This window comes from Panthera uncia, chromosome A2 (genome assembly GCF_023721935.1).
Source record: "Panthera uncia isolate 11264 chromosome A2, Puncia_PCG_1.0, whole genome shotgun sequence".
NCBI classification, from domain to species: domain Eukaryota; kingdom Metazoa; phylum Chordata; class Mammalia; order Carnivora; family Felidae; genus Panthera; species Panthera uncia.
This window is the reverse complement of record NC_064816.1, coordinates 150,595,812-150,609,967: the sequence shown is the minus strand read 5'-3', so window position 1 is coordinate 150,609,967 and position 14,156 is coordinate 150,595,812. Positions and strand designations below refer to the sequence as shown.

General features: G+C 46.1%; 1 protein-coding gene across 2 annotated transcripts in view; it reads right to left on the bottom strand.

Moving 5' to 3' along the window:
* MGAM (maltase-glucoamylase) overlaps window positions 1–9,029 on the bottom strand; it is a 96,923-nt gene extending 87,894 nt beyond the window's left edge. For both annotated transcript variants that reach the window (XM_049641983.1, XM_049641984.1), the window contains exon 1: window positions 8,889–9,029. The gene's annotated coding sequence lies outside the window, so the exon portion shown is untranslated. The remainder of the gene's footprint in view (window positions 1–8,888) is intronic.
* Window positions 9,030–14,156: the final 5,127 nt, after the last annotated feature.

The following is a 14,156-nucleotide window of genomic DNA, read 5'->3' as shown; positions in this document are numbered from 1 at the left end:
ATTCCAAATGTCAAGCAATGCAGGAAACTTCTGTATTTCTGAATAATTAAAGCTGCTAAATTAAGAGGAGGTACATGAGAGATAGCTGTGTCCTTCCCGAGATAATCATGGGGTTGGAAGCTTTATGGAGAGAAAAGGAAACAAAAATTCTGCAACATTTCAGTCCCCACAGCACCTGGGGGATTCAAAAGTGCTTTTGTAAGCATCCATAGAAGTCAATTCACTTTAAGGGTGTGGCCCACAGCACTCTGTCGAGTTCTCCATGAGACCAAGAACGAGCGGCTGATGCACACTTTCCATAATTATTCATCATCGAGTTATCAATGCTATGTCTTTGGGGGGAGGCTAGATCTGATTGCAGTGTATTTATTCACTCAATTATTTATTAAGCTCCCACAACGTGCCAAGCATTCTTCCAGGAGCTGGTTCTACAACAAACACAACAGATAAAGCTTCTTGTCCTCATGGGACTTATGCTCTTGTGGTTAGAAAAAGATGCAATAAACAAGTGCACCTGTCATCTAGGTCAGGCTGTGGTAAGTGCAATGGAGAAGGGGGAAGATAAAGAAGGTGGGGGTGAGGGTTGCAGTTTCAATTAGGCTGCTCATGGAGGAGCTCACTTGCAAAGACCAAATGATTACTGTACGTAAACTGTGCAGACTCCAACAGTCATTTTTTCCTCTTGAATTAAAATGGTTATATTAGGTGCCTGGGTGGCTTAGTCAGGTAAGCATCTGACTTTGGCTCAGGTCATGATATTATGGCTCATGAGTTTGAGCCCCGCACCTGGCTCTCTGCTCTTAGCGAAGTGCCTGTTTCAGATCCTCTCTCTCTCTCTCTCTCTCTCTCTCTCTCTCTCTCTGTCCCTCCTCTGCTCTCTCTCTCTCTTTCTCAAAAATAAATAAACATTTCAAAAATAAAATAAAATAAACTGGTTATATGAATAATTGCCAAAGGTCATTTTCCCGGTACTGTTATAACTATTTAGGCAAAGCAGGTAGATTAAACCAGGTAGGGGCCTGAACTATTGAAATAGCTATCAAAAGTAATTCCAGAAAACTGGATAATCTATTGTCATATTTTCCAAATACAGTGTCTGAATTTGCATATGATGATCTAAGCCTTTCTTTTAAAAATCCTTTGATAACACAAGGCAAGAGGTCGAGTGGAAAAGAGAGGGTTACTTTTATAGAGACTGAGAATTTTCAAAGAGGAGCCCAGCCAGGCATGGCTATTCCTCAAAATTTCTGGGCAAAACTTACTGGGTTGGTTCATTGTCTCCCAGCTACTGTCTAACCCCTCCGGGCCTCAGTTTCCCCATCTGAACCACAAAGGGATCATCTCTAGAAGACAGATATGGCCTACCATGACCCCAGCACCAGGGTGGGCAAAGGCTTTTCTGCCTCGTCACCTTCTGCAGCTAACTCCTGAACCCACTATAAATGGAAACTGTCTTCTTCCAAGTCCACCAGCTCACGGGTATTCCACGCTTATGGAGCAGTTTGTAAAGTAACTTTATCAGCTCATCAAAGCTCATTTTACAAGGGAATGGTTGACAACAAAAACATCACTGACATCGCGTGTCTAAGCATGAGTGGAATAGTGATGAGCTGTCTTAAAAGTGGGGTAAAGGACAGAATGTCCTTGCGCATCATGTGGTCACTGATACACGTTGGCCCTGACCAGCACAACAAACCACAGACCCCTCCCCTTTCACTCTCACCCGGCCCAGCACACGGGCACTCACTGTTCTGCAACATGACATCAGAGCAATAGCCAGTGTGGACAGCGGGAGGTCCCTTTGGCACATGAAGGCCACTGTCCGGACCCCATATCAGGGACCACTGGTAGCCTTTTCTAGTGAGCCCATGCAACTGATCTTGGCCTCCTTCTCTTTCCCCAACAGAAACTCTTCCTTCTCACCTCAGTAACCAGGAAATGCCCACATGGGTCTAGCACCAGTGAGGACCCAGCTTTCTTCAGGCTTTACCAGAGAGAGACCATCAGCAACAAGTTGCCGCCTTCCCCTTCCCTCAGCACTTCGTTCTGTTTCACACAAGGCTGCCAGCGCAGGCCCTGTGTCTTCCCCTCTGTGCCTCCTCTCTGACTCCACAGGAAGTCTCTCACACTCCCCACAGCCCCCCGCACACCAACGCCTGCCCACGCCCCTGTAACTCACACACTACCTGGACTCTTCCCTAGAATAATTCTTTATTCCATCACTGAGGCACCCAACTCATGGAGGTAGCAATAGATTTCTCAATTTCCTGACCACAATGGACTCTCTAATTACCACCGTTCAACCACAACTCAGCATCCTTCCAGAAGGAATGTCCTGACGGACTCTATTCTAACCCCTCTGCCTCCCTTCCCCCACCTCACCTCCTGAATCAGGAAGAATTGCTACCTTGAGTATTTGTTCTTTCATCACCCTCCCCTAAATGCACATACACAACACACACATGCACAAAGGCTTAGCTACAGTAGGGCTTGTAGACCCAGCCTTGGTCCAGAAGAAGGCACACACATGCACGCAAGCACACACACACACACACACACACACACACACACACAGAGCAAGAAAAAAAATTAAATGAGTTGAACCTTGTTTTCAGTGTGTGTTTGTGTAATTATGTTTGCTGTGTAGTTCTGTGTTTCATCAGTGGCAAGGACGGTCTGACTAAAGGAGATCAGCACCAGTCCACACACACTTGCACACACACATCTAGAGCCATAAACACACCGTTCACAAACATACCTCATCACTTCCTACCACTGTCGCCACTCTCCTGAAGGATGGCCTAGTAAGAGAAACAAGGAGCACAGTCCACAGAGTGCAGTCACAGTCCCGCTGAGAGGTTACTGTGTCCATGCCAAGGGGTTTCAAATGCAGATGACTGCCCAGCTTTCATTCTCAAGATCAGATTTGCTAGTTAATTAGTAATCATGGTCTTCCTCCGAGAACATCCCTAAGAACCTGGAGGAAGACGTGATCGCCCTGACTCTCTCTGACCCCTCCAGGTGCCGAATGTACATTCAGAGGTGAGCACATTCAGGCGCCTCGCGAGGGAACACAGACCGACTCAACCAGTAGATGATAAAAAGCAAAACAGAAACCATCTCAGTGTCCCATTGACATTTACTAACACAATCTTCTGATTTGTGATTTGAAGGAAATAATTTTGAAAATGTTTTTAGAATAGTCTTCTCTGGTCTCTAGAAGAGTTGTCCGCAAGCATTTTTATGCTATGGAGATCCTTTGGCAGTCTGGTGCCTCCGGGAACCTCTCTTAAAATTACATTCTTATTTTTTTATTTTTTAAAAATGTTTATTTATGTATTTTGAAGGGGGGAGGGGAAGAGAGAGAGGGAGAGAGAGGATCCCAAGCAGGCTCCACGCTGTCAGTGCAGAGCCTGACTCGAGGCTCGATCTCACGACCCTGGGATCATGACTTGAGCTGAAATCAAGAGTTGGATGCTTAACCGATTAAGGCACTCAGGCATCCCTAAAATTATATTTTCAAAAGCATGAGACAAAATACATAAGGATACAAAGAAAACAGATTTGATTGAATTAGTTACTAAATTTTTTTTTAATTTTTAATGCTTATTTTTGAGAGACACAGAGAGAGAGAGAGAGAGAGAGCAGGGGAAGGGCAGAGAGAGAGAGGGAGACACAGAATCTGAAGCAGGCTCCAGGCTGTCAGCACAGAGCCCGATGCGGGGCTCAAACTCACAAACCATGAGATCATGACCTGAGACGAAGTCAGACACTCAACAGACTGAGCCACCCAGACGCCCCGAGGATTTTTTTTAATTGCAATATAACAATGCATGTGTTTCTTTAATGATATATTAGCTAACAAATCTAGTAAGAGGATTTACTGCTATTACAATCTCAAAACAGTGATAAGTATAAATAGTATCTTGAGATTGTCTTCAAAATATGATACAAAAGTAACTACAGCTTCTCTTGGAACCAAATTCTTAGATACCTCTAACACTACTCATGCTTGTGACCTCACTTTATACTTAAAAGACAAATTTTAGCTGGATTTTAGCAAAGAAAAAAATACATAAATATTGCCCCTTCTAAGTTCACTTGCTTTCTGAATTACATCCATGAATTATATCTGAATTATATCCACGAATCCCAGGATTTTAGAGCGCTGCTCTAAAATTTCCTGGCAGATCCCCCCTCAAATGTGCCCCTCCAAGTGTGACCCATAAGCCTGTTTTTGCCAGTCCCCAAGGAAATAAGTACTAAAATTAGAAGGCTTTGCTGCAATATGACAGAATAATTTTATGTTCTTTGACCCTAATAATTAAAAAATGGAGTGGGTGTTTGTGTATGCCTGGTTTTTCATTTCCTTTCTCTTGTAAGTCATTTGTATCTTAAGTTTACAAAAATCTCAGTCTGTGACATGGTGGAAATAAAAAAAATTCTCTTCAGCATAGAGAGTGTAAAAAACCCCACCCAACTGTTATTCCTAGATTCCTAGACAATTAATTGCTTTCATGGACCAGTGAAAATTCAGAAAAATTTGGGCCATTAGACCTAAATCTATAAATTGTGCCTATCACCTGGAAAAGCTAAAGTCATGATTTATGATCACTGCCATTTTATAGGGGACATAGACTACTAAAATGGAATCAATTTATCTTTTTGAACAGTTTACTTACTTGTCCTTATTTTTTTCATCACTGACCACCAGAGAAATGTCAGGAGCCAACGAAGCCTGAAGACCAGATTTTGGGAAACACACACCTACCATATTCCTTTGGCATCACCGAGTCAGAGAATTTAGAGCTAAAAGAGGAAGGGAAGGGAAACTAAGGAGCAAGGAGGCCTGCGGGGCACCAAGGCCTTCTGTCTACATTATGTGGCCGAGATTCACAACGGCCCCACAGCAGCAAGGGCCTGAAGTGCCATCCGAATGCTTGTCTGCTCAGTGTTAGGGACCAGGTGGGTTGGGGCATGTGGTATTATGTCTAAGGAACACCAGCTACCGTCCCCGCATTATACAGATGAAGAACCTGGGGCCCAGGAACTTTGTGAGGTTTGCATAAGCGTAGTGACAGAAGGTCCAGATACAACATCAGGCAAACCTGAATTCCAAGCCCAGGTCTGCTTACTGGCTGAGGACGCACAGCCGCACAGGCCTCAATGTCCTCAACCTACAGGAAGCCGGAAACGATCCTATTCAGTCACATTAGAAGGAGATAGAGAGACAAATGCTATAATACAAGTAGAAGACTCGGTGTTACCTAATAGCTACTCCCTAAGCCAGTCACATTTATTAAGATTATTTTGCATCTTCACAGCCATGACTGGAGCCCAGACCCTGCACTCCCAACCCAAGGCAACCTTCAACTATGCCAATACCTCCTTTGCTCCCAAATCAGGTTTCTGGATGCCGTAGGTACTCATTGATGTTTAAAAAAGAAAACTCATCAAGCACCTACTTGGCACAAGGCCCTGTACTACATACTGACATCTATGTCATTGCCTGACTGCAACAGTTTAAAAGTTTAGCCCCGGGGCACCTGTGTGGCTCACCTGGTTAAGCGTCCGACTTCAGCTCAGGTCTTGACCTCATGGGCCATGAGCGTGAGCCCCACATCGGGCTCTGCGCTGACAGTGTGGAGCCTCCCTGGGATTCTCTCTCTCCCTCTCTCTGTCCCTCCCCCACTCATGTGCATGTGTGTGTGCACACTCTCTCTCTCCCTCAAAATAAATAAACTATAAAAAATCAAAAATAAAAGTTTAGCCCCTGGATGAAAACAAAAGAGATGATTCAGGCCAGGCTGAGGTATGAGGACCATGGTGCGTAGAGGCATTTGCTGCCCTAGCGACACAGCCTTACCTGGCCTGAGGATGTCAGGAAAACACGTCTATTCAGGAGCCATGGAGGCCGTGCAGATACAGGGACCATAACGTGATGCCAAGACCTCCTCCCCTTCCCCCATTCCCTAGACAGAACCCTTATTTAGACTTTCATCACCTCCTGTCCTTGCTTCCACCCCCTGAAAACACAACGCCGACCACTTCCAAAACACAGGCCAATTCGACAGATAGGTGCATGTGTGCTACAAACAGGACACTATCAGAGTAGCAGCAACACGCATGCTTCCGCAATGCAAACCCAGGCGGTCTGCTCCAACCCGCACTAGCACGCGAATGTGAGCGGTGTTCCCATAACCTCATGGCCAGGAGAATGTAGGAAGTCAAGTGGCTACTGTACAAAAGACAAGACAGCACTGACTAAGTACACCATTGGGAGAGACGAGAAAGAAAGCGGAGGCATGGACAGATGGGAGCGGGCAGGGAAGAAGGAAAGACATTTTGAGCCGAGGGATCGGCATACGCGAGGCTCAGAGGTTCAGAGGAACAGGACTTGTTTTAGAAACCGCAGCAAAAAGATACGGCCAGCGAAGACGGTTGCAGGAAAGTCAGGGACACTACTGGCAAAACGCATTGGAGTCGCACTGTGGAGATTCTAGCCTTGAGCCACAGGGAACCATCACAGATAGGAAACTGCCCAGAGCGGTCAGAGCATGAAATAGATTTCTGAGCTCTCTGCCCAGGCCTCAAAATGCTGAAGTATCTGTCCCTTTAAATCTTTGGTTAGGATATTTAGTCCCCCCACACCTCCAAACAGACAAGTTTGTGTCAGCAGTGAACTCTGGAAGCTGCACAAGCTGCCTGTCCATTGGCGTGACACAGAAATGGGCAACTCTACCGCCCAGAGATCTAAAGATCAGGAGAGCGGTCAACCACCTGGCCGATACTGATGAGAACACCTGTCTCTCCCCGTGCTGACCTTCCCGAAACACTTGCTTCTGGCTTCTCTCCTAAACCCTAAAATAGTCAGAGTCTGTTCCCCAGGATAGATTTCAAACGCCTCTTTCTCCTTAAGGTCACTTGTTCATTCTCGATTCTACCATTCCGATATTTTTTTCAGCATTCACCAATCAGCCTGGCTCACGGCTTTCTGCATATGTGGTACAGCCTTCACCTGAAATATCCTTGTCCCCTGTTTTCCTGCTCTTTCCTGTAAACTCTGCTCTTATTGCAAAGCCAAGTTTAAACTCACTTCCCACGAAATTTCTCTAAACACTCAATTCATGTTGATGTATGTTTCCCCTTTTCTGAACTACTCAAGTAACAGTACGTTCAAGAGTATATGGATCCACGGGGCGCCTGGGTGGCTCAGTCGGTTAAGCATCCGACTTCGGCTCAGGTCATGATCTCGTGGTTTGTGAGTTCGAGCCCTGCATCGGGCTTTGTACTGACAGCTCAGAGCCTGGAGGCTGCTTCGCATTCTGTGTCTCCTTCTCTCTCTGCCCCTCTGATGCTCATGCTCTGTCTCTCTCAATCTCTCAAAAATACATAAACATTAAAAAATTAAAGAAAATGCCTCCTTTAAAAAAAAAGTATATGGATCTATTTTATAGACGTGCATACCCCTAAGAGCTCTGCAGAGTGCTAGCCGCTCATCAAGCCCCTACTGGCTGAGTTCCCTCAAAGGCTCCATCAGAGCCAGCCCTAAGAAGAGACAGCTGAGCACCCATAGTGTGTGTCTCCAACTTCCTAGCACTGAACGCATTATCAGATTCTCCCTTCCTGGAAGAAAATCCTATAGAAAACAAGATATGCATCCGCTTGTATTTTGCAGCAATAAACTGGGTGCGTAAGAGCTATCCCTGATAGCTCGTTAATCTGAAACAGTTGCATGCAGTGTTTGACTAGAGATAAGTCATCTCTTGGGGAGTGTTTCCATGTGAAATCTTCAGATGCTGGTTTAGTGATTCCCCCCATCTGGCGTCCTGGAAAGAGCATAGTGTTTGGAATCAAACTAGCCTGGGCTTGACTATCAGAGTCTCTACTTACTTGCTATACTCATTTAAATCCTCTGAAGCCTAGTTACCTAATTCTCTGTAAATTAGAGGGGACAATATGCATGACATGGTTTTATTTTGAGCCTAAGCTGAGATAGTCAGCACCTGACATCCAGTGTCAGTTTTCCAGTCTCTCCCTAACTGATCTTTTCTGAAAATAAAGTCAAAGAAAATCCAACACGCAGTGGCATTAGCTTCAATTCTGTTTAGAATTCTTCCTCCTCGGGGCGCCTGGGTGGCTCAGTCGGTTGGGCGGCCGACTTCAGCTCAGGTCATGATCTCGCGGTCCGTGAGTTCGAGCCCCGCGTCGGGCTCTGTGCTGACAGCTCAGAGCCTGGAGCCTGTTTCGGATTCTGTGTCTCCCTCTCTCTGACCCCCCCTGTTCATGCTCTCTCTCTGTCTCAGAAATAAACGTTTAAAAAAAAAAAAAAAAAAAAGAATTCTTCCTCCTCAGGGGACCTGGGTGGCCTGTCAGTTGAGCTTTGGACTCTCGATTTCGGCTCAGGTCATGATCCCAGGGTCGTGGGATCCCCTGCATTGGGCTCCTGGCTGAGCGTGGAACCTGCTTAGGATCCTCTCTCTCTCTCTCTCTCTCTCTCTCTCTCTCACACACACACACACACACACACACACACACACACACACTCCCCGCCCTCTCTCTGTGCCCCTCCCCCCCTTAAAAAAACAAGAAACAAAATCCTCTTCCTCCAGTCCACCCGCCACCAGGAAGAACCCCACGGGAGGGTTGGTCTGGAAGAGGTGGGCTCTTCCCTCCATGGACCACTGGCTCCCACACATTCCCAGGGCCCAGGAGGGTGGAGGAAAGCCAGGCCTAGCCCAGAACTTTGTTCTACAGGACCACCGCCCCCCCGTGCACACACACGCACACACTAGGGCACTCAACACTCACAAGCACATGCCATCCACATCCTTCCTGTCACAAGTCATCTCTCACGGTCACTACAGCCCACAAGCTTTAAGTTGTACCTCTTTTGTTGTATTGTCCTTGGTCTTCCTTCTTTTGTTCCAAGTATAAGCTCTTCACAGCAGAGGCTACCCCGGGGGGTGGGAAAACTCCTGGCTGGAGTAGGAGTGATTTCTCTGCTCAGAAGTGTTCAGAGGAAAGGTGGGGGCGGTACAAGTGACCAGTGCTGAGCATTACGGCATTTCCTTCCCTTGGGAAATACCTATTAGTCAGCAGTTTGACACACGTGCGCACGCAGGTGTGGGTCCAAGGAGGGCGTTGTTAGGAATAATACGTGACCTATTATTCACGTGTGAGTCGTAAAGCGTCGATTTACGTCACGCCGAGTAGTTCTCAGGGCACTTTAAACTGCATTATTTCTTTCATCACAACAAGCCCATGTGATAGGGCAGGTATTTTAATCCCCATGGAAAAAATGAGGAAACAGACACGAAGAAAAATGACTCGGTAAGGGTCACTCAAACAGTGGCACAGCCAAACTTGCAGTAATTTCATTTCAATACAGGAGTCCAGGGGCACCTGGGGGGCTCAGTCGGTTAAGTGTCTGACTTCGGCTCAGGTCATGATCTCACAGTTCGTGAGTTCGAGCCCCGTATCGGGCTCTGTGCTGACAGCTCACAGCCTGGAGCCTGCTTCGGATTCTGTGTCTCCCTCTGTCTCTGCCCCTCCCCATCTATCTCTTTCTCTCTCAAAAATAATATAAAATAAAATAAATAAAATAATAAATAAACAATACAGGAGTCTGACGTTCACAGGCTCTGAAGTCGGTAAATACGTCAGCAAATACAGAAATTTCTTTTTCAGACTAAATGTGTATTCATTCATTCAACCAATTCCAAGTTCATCCTCGACCACATCTCCCAAAGGGGAACATCTCGGATCCTATCGGTTATCAAATTCTACCATCCTTACCTTACAGATGGCCACTTCTCCTTAAGCCCAAATATTGTACTAGAGAGTCCCATGGTCTCCACCACGGCCCCCCTGCCCCAGACCCAGAGAACACCTGCCCGCACCGGGAAGGGAGCCCAGCATCACCCCGACCCACCGGTCACAGCACTGGACAGCTGACCCAACCTGGTCCAGTGGAATCCCTCTCCCCGAAATTAGGGTTTTAGACACAGAGTCTGAATCACGTTGCACTGGGCGCTAAGTCGGTGGGGCCGTGTCATGTTATCAAGAGAGAAACGAAAGCTTCACTGAAAACGCTTGCTTACCCAGAAGGGGATGGAATAACACGGAGAGAGTGGCAGAAATATGAGACCACTCAAATCCAAAGAAGGAACAGCAGAGACTCGGTGCCACAATTTTTCCCATTTCTGTGAAAGCCAAGGTACAACTGAATCTCACCTGATACTCCCGCTTCTTCGCCAAAATGTCAGCTCGGTTCTTACTACCATCACCTCGTCTACTACCAACCACCACCCCCACCGTCGTCGTCGTCCTTTCTTCCAGACGGTTTCTGGGCGCTTCCTTGCCTGGCAACCACACAGCCTGCGTTGAGCCTGCTGTGACATGCTTTCACTTTCTCCCTTTGTTCCGTGTAAATATCTGCACCAAAAATCCCGACCCACTCCAGTCAAAACATACCCTGCTACTATCCATGTGGTTCTGGCTTTTACAACCACTCGTAATAATCACCTTGAAATCTCCACAAAGTCTCTGAATTGTTTGGCATCTCCACAGAACTGTATTTTTAGATCAGGACACATGCAACCTAGGCTGATGTGGTGATGTGCTGAGAGGTACAGAACATGCTTTTCTCGGACATTCCATTTTAGTCCAGGAGCACTGGAGAAGAGTAAATAATTTGGATCAGTATTTTGAATTATGAAAAAAGTGACAGGATAAAGTAATAGCATGCAAATTTGCATGATATTTTTTGACACAAAATACTCAGGTCTACAGAAATGCCCCCCTGTGATGAGATCCTAGTAAGTATGCCTCCCCCTTGGCCCTCGCCCCAAGGGAAAATGGGTGAAAAGAAAGCCACAGGAAATGTCTTAAAGGCACTGACAATGTCTTAGAGCCGTGCACACGCTCTCTCTGTCACTGCTGCCCTCTCTCTGGCTCAGCCTCTATCTCCACATGCTTCCCTCTCTGCTCTGCTCTCCGGGAAGCAACATGCCCACAACGTCCCCCATCTCTGCTAGGTGCCAGTGCCGAACAATATTCTCCTACTTTGTTGTGTTACAGAGCAACAGAACTGGGCTCATTCTCATTTAATGCCTTACAGCTCTATCAGCTTTTACTTAAAACCCCCTCTTCCTTAATTCATTTTAGTGGGCAAAAGTGAAGTTGAAGACGGGCCCAGAGACCCCTCTAAAGGAGTGCCTTCCCCAGGTCCCTGCTGAGGAAAGCCATCTTATATATGTCCTGAAGCACCAGATCCCATGGCGGTACCAGCTTCCAAGCATGAGCACATAACCCAAACACAGCTAATCCTTATTTCAACCGGACTCTTGTGAAGTGGCTTGCTTTGTGATCACAAGACAACTTAGATTCCCTTTCTGAGTATGAGGCAGAGAGAGGACTTGCAGCAGAATCAATTAGTAGCAGGAGCAAAATGTAAAGACAGAGATTCAGAAATAAGAGCTATAGTGAGACCATCTTGAACCTTCCCTCCCCACACCAGTGCCACTCTGCCCACATCCTCTTGACAACTATGAGCAGACAAAGTAGGTTTTAAAATGCAGGAAGTAGAGACATCCTTCCTTTTGCTTCCTCTCTTGAACTTCCTGTTTTCTGCCTCTTCGTGACTAGGGCACCCAGACAGAGGCAGGGTGACCTTCCCTCCCTTCCGTGCCTAGATGGGCAAAGAGATTCCCAGGGCCCTGCCTGCAGGCAGCTTATTGGCTAATCGTGGCACTCATCTTCCAGGAAAGTTGTCTCAACCACTATGACTTAAAACCATAAAGAGACTACCTTTCTCACAGAATGAGAAGCCTGGAGCAGAGTAGTTGCTGGTGTGGTTCCAAGTACTCAAAAAATTCAGGGTGACAGCTTTGCGATTCTCTTGGCTTTTCCCTCGTTGTTGGAACTCTGACCATAACATTCAAATGCTGGCACAGAAAGAAGAAAAGACAACAGAAGTTTTCTAAAATATCCCACCCAATCACTTCTTCATGAGTCCCAAATGCCACTCCTATCTACAAGAAAGAGGGGAAGTGTCATTTACTTTTAGTTAGGAATATTGACATACCCCGTAACACAGGGGTCCTGCTGGTAATGAAAAGCGTAGGTAATCAGCAATATCTACCATGATCACGGTGGCAAATCGAGTATGTGGACCCTGCCTAAGTCAACTCTGTGCTCCAGTCCAACCTGCACCACACAGCTCTGCCTTGGGAGCCTTCGGGTGCTGGTCTAGCTTTTAATAAGATAATACACACCCTCCATCCCATTTCACTGCTGTTCTTACGGAATAGGAGTGACTGGCAGAGCTGGGTCTGGGAATTCCTGGGGTTCTTTCTTAGCTATGTGCCATCTACAAGCGTCAGCACCTGTCTTCAATTTCTAACAGTCTGAATCTCATCTATGGTGGAGCAGTCAAGATAGTGGCAATTCTTGGTGCTAAGACAACATGGGTTCTGAATAGAGTTCCAGTGCCTGACCCATGTTCCAGACTCTGAGGTGTGGCGACTGCTGGTGTTCTGGGAAATCCCTTCTGCCCTTTTATCCCAGGGGTTCTCAAATGTGAGTGTGCATCAGGATCAGGTGAACATCTAGTTAAATCACAGATTTCTGGGTTCTACCTTCGACACTTGGGTTCAGTGGTTCTAAGTAAGGCCCAAAGATTTGCATTCCCAACAAGTTCTCTGCCGATGCCAATCTCCCTGGCCTGGTATAACTCATAGGACACTCACATCACTGGAGATCACCGGAATGAATCTTGACTTCTCGTGGCTAAAAGAAACTGCTTGATACACCCTTTGGATAGACAGAAGTGCATAAGACCAGATGGGGAACAAGGTCTCATGACAAACACCATGTCACTCAGAACCCTGCCTGCACTCTGGTGGCTCCAGTTGTCACTGGGTCAAGTTCCACCACCTGATTTTTTCTTCCCTTAGGATGAGTGCTCTCCTGAATGGTTACACACCAGGTTGTGAGAGACTTTCAGCCTTTAATCTTCAGTGCAGGAAACATGTTTGAATTCCTTCAGTGAATTCATCTACATTCAAGCAAGGCCTACATACTATATTCATAAGAAAGCACAATTGATCACATCACTGCCCTGGGCTTAAAGCGAATGGCCAAATAAATGAGCAAAAATCATGTGTCATGTGCCATGAGGAGCAAAGAATGAACAATATATAATCCCTGCTTTTGAATAACTCCGTGTAATTGGGGACACACACTTGTAAACCAACACATAGTTTAATAAATACGGTAAGTGACATAATAATGCTGTGGACAGAGTGGTGGTATGGAAGCAAAGACGATATAGGAAGTCAATAGGAGGGAATCAAGGACAGCCTCAGCCCAGCTCTACTCGAAATTCTGAGGAATTTCATTTATGCTTATACGTTGCTAATAGCACTGTTAACCTCCTGGGCAGAAGGACATTTTCTTTCAGTGATCTTAACTGAGCCTATAGAGATCTCCCCCACCCCCTTCCCTCCCAGAATAGTGGTTTCCTGAGATATGAACCCACCAGGCTCAACTGTCCTATCTTTCTTTAGAATGAGATGATAGTTCATCCCTCCCTCTTCCTTTCCCTCTACCCTTCACAAGGCACTTCACAAGGGTTCAGCAGCCATCCCCCAAAATAAGCCCATTCAAATAGGGCTCAGGTTGGAAAGAATGTTACCAGGCATTTTACTCAAATAAGGATAGCCATTGCTCCCTGCTCTACAGATTGGTAGCTGGACTTAGCGGAAAGAACACCAAACATGAAGTCAGAACATCTACACTTGGAGACCCAGCTCCTCACTTAGCACTTTAGTTATCCTGGCAGATATAGTGAATTTAACCTTCCTGAAACTCCACTTGGTTTGTCAATAAAATGGAGGTAGTGGGGTGCCTGGGTGGCTCAGTCAGTTAAGCGTCCAATTCTTGATTTCAGCTCAGGTCATGATCTCAGGATTGTGAGATCAACCCCCATGTTGGGCTCCACACTGGGTGTGAAGCCTGCTTAAGATTCTCTCTCCCTCTCTCTCTGCCCCTCTCCCCATTTGCACTCTCTCTCCCTCAAAAATAGAATAGAATAGAATAGAATAGAATAAAATAAAATAAAATAAAATAAAATAAAATAAAATAAAATAAAA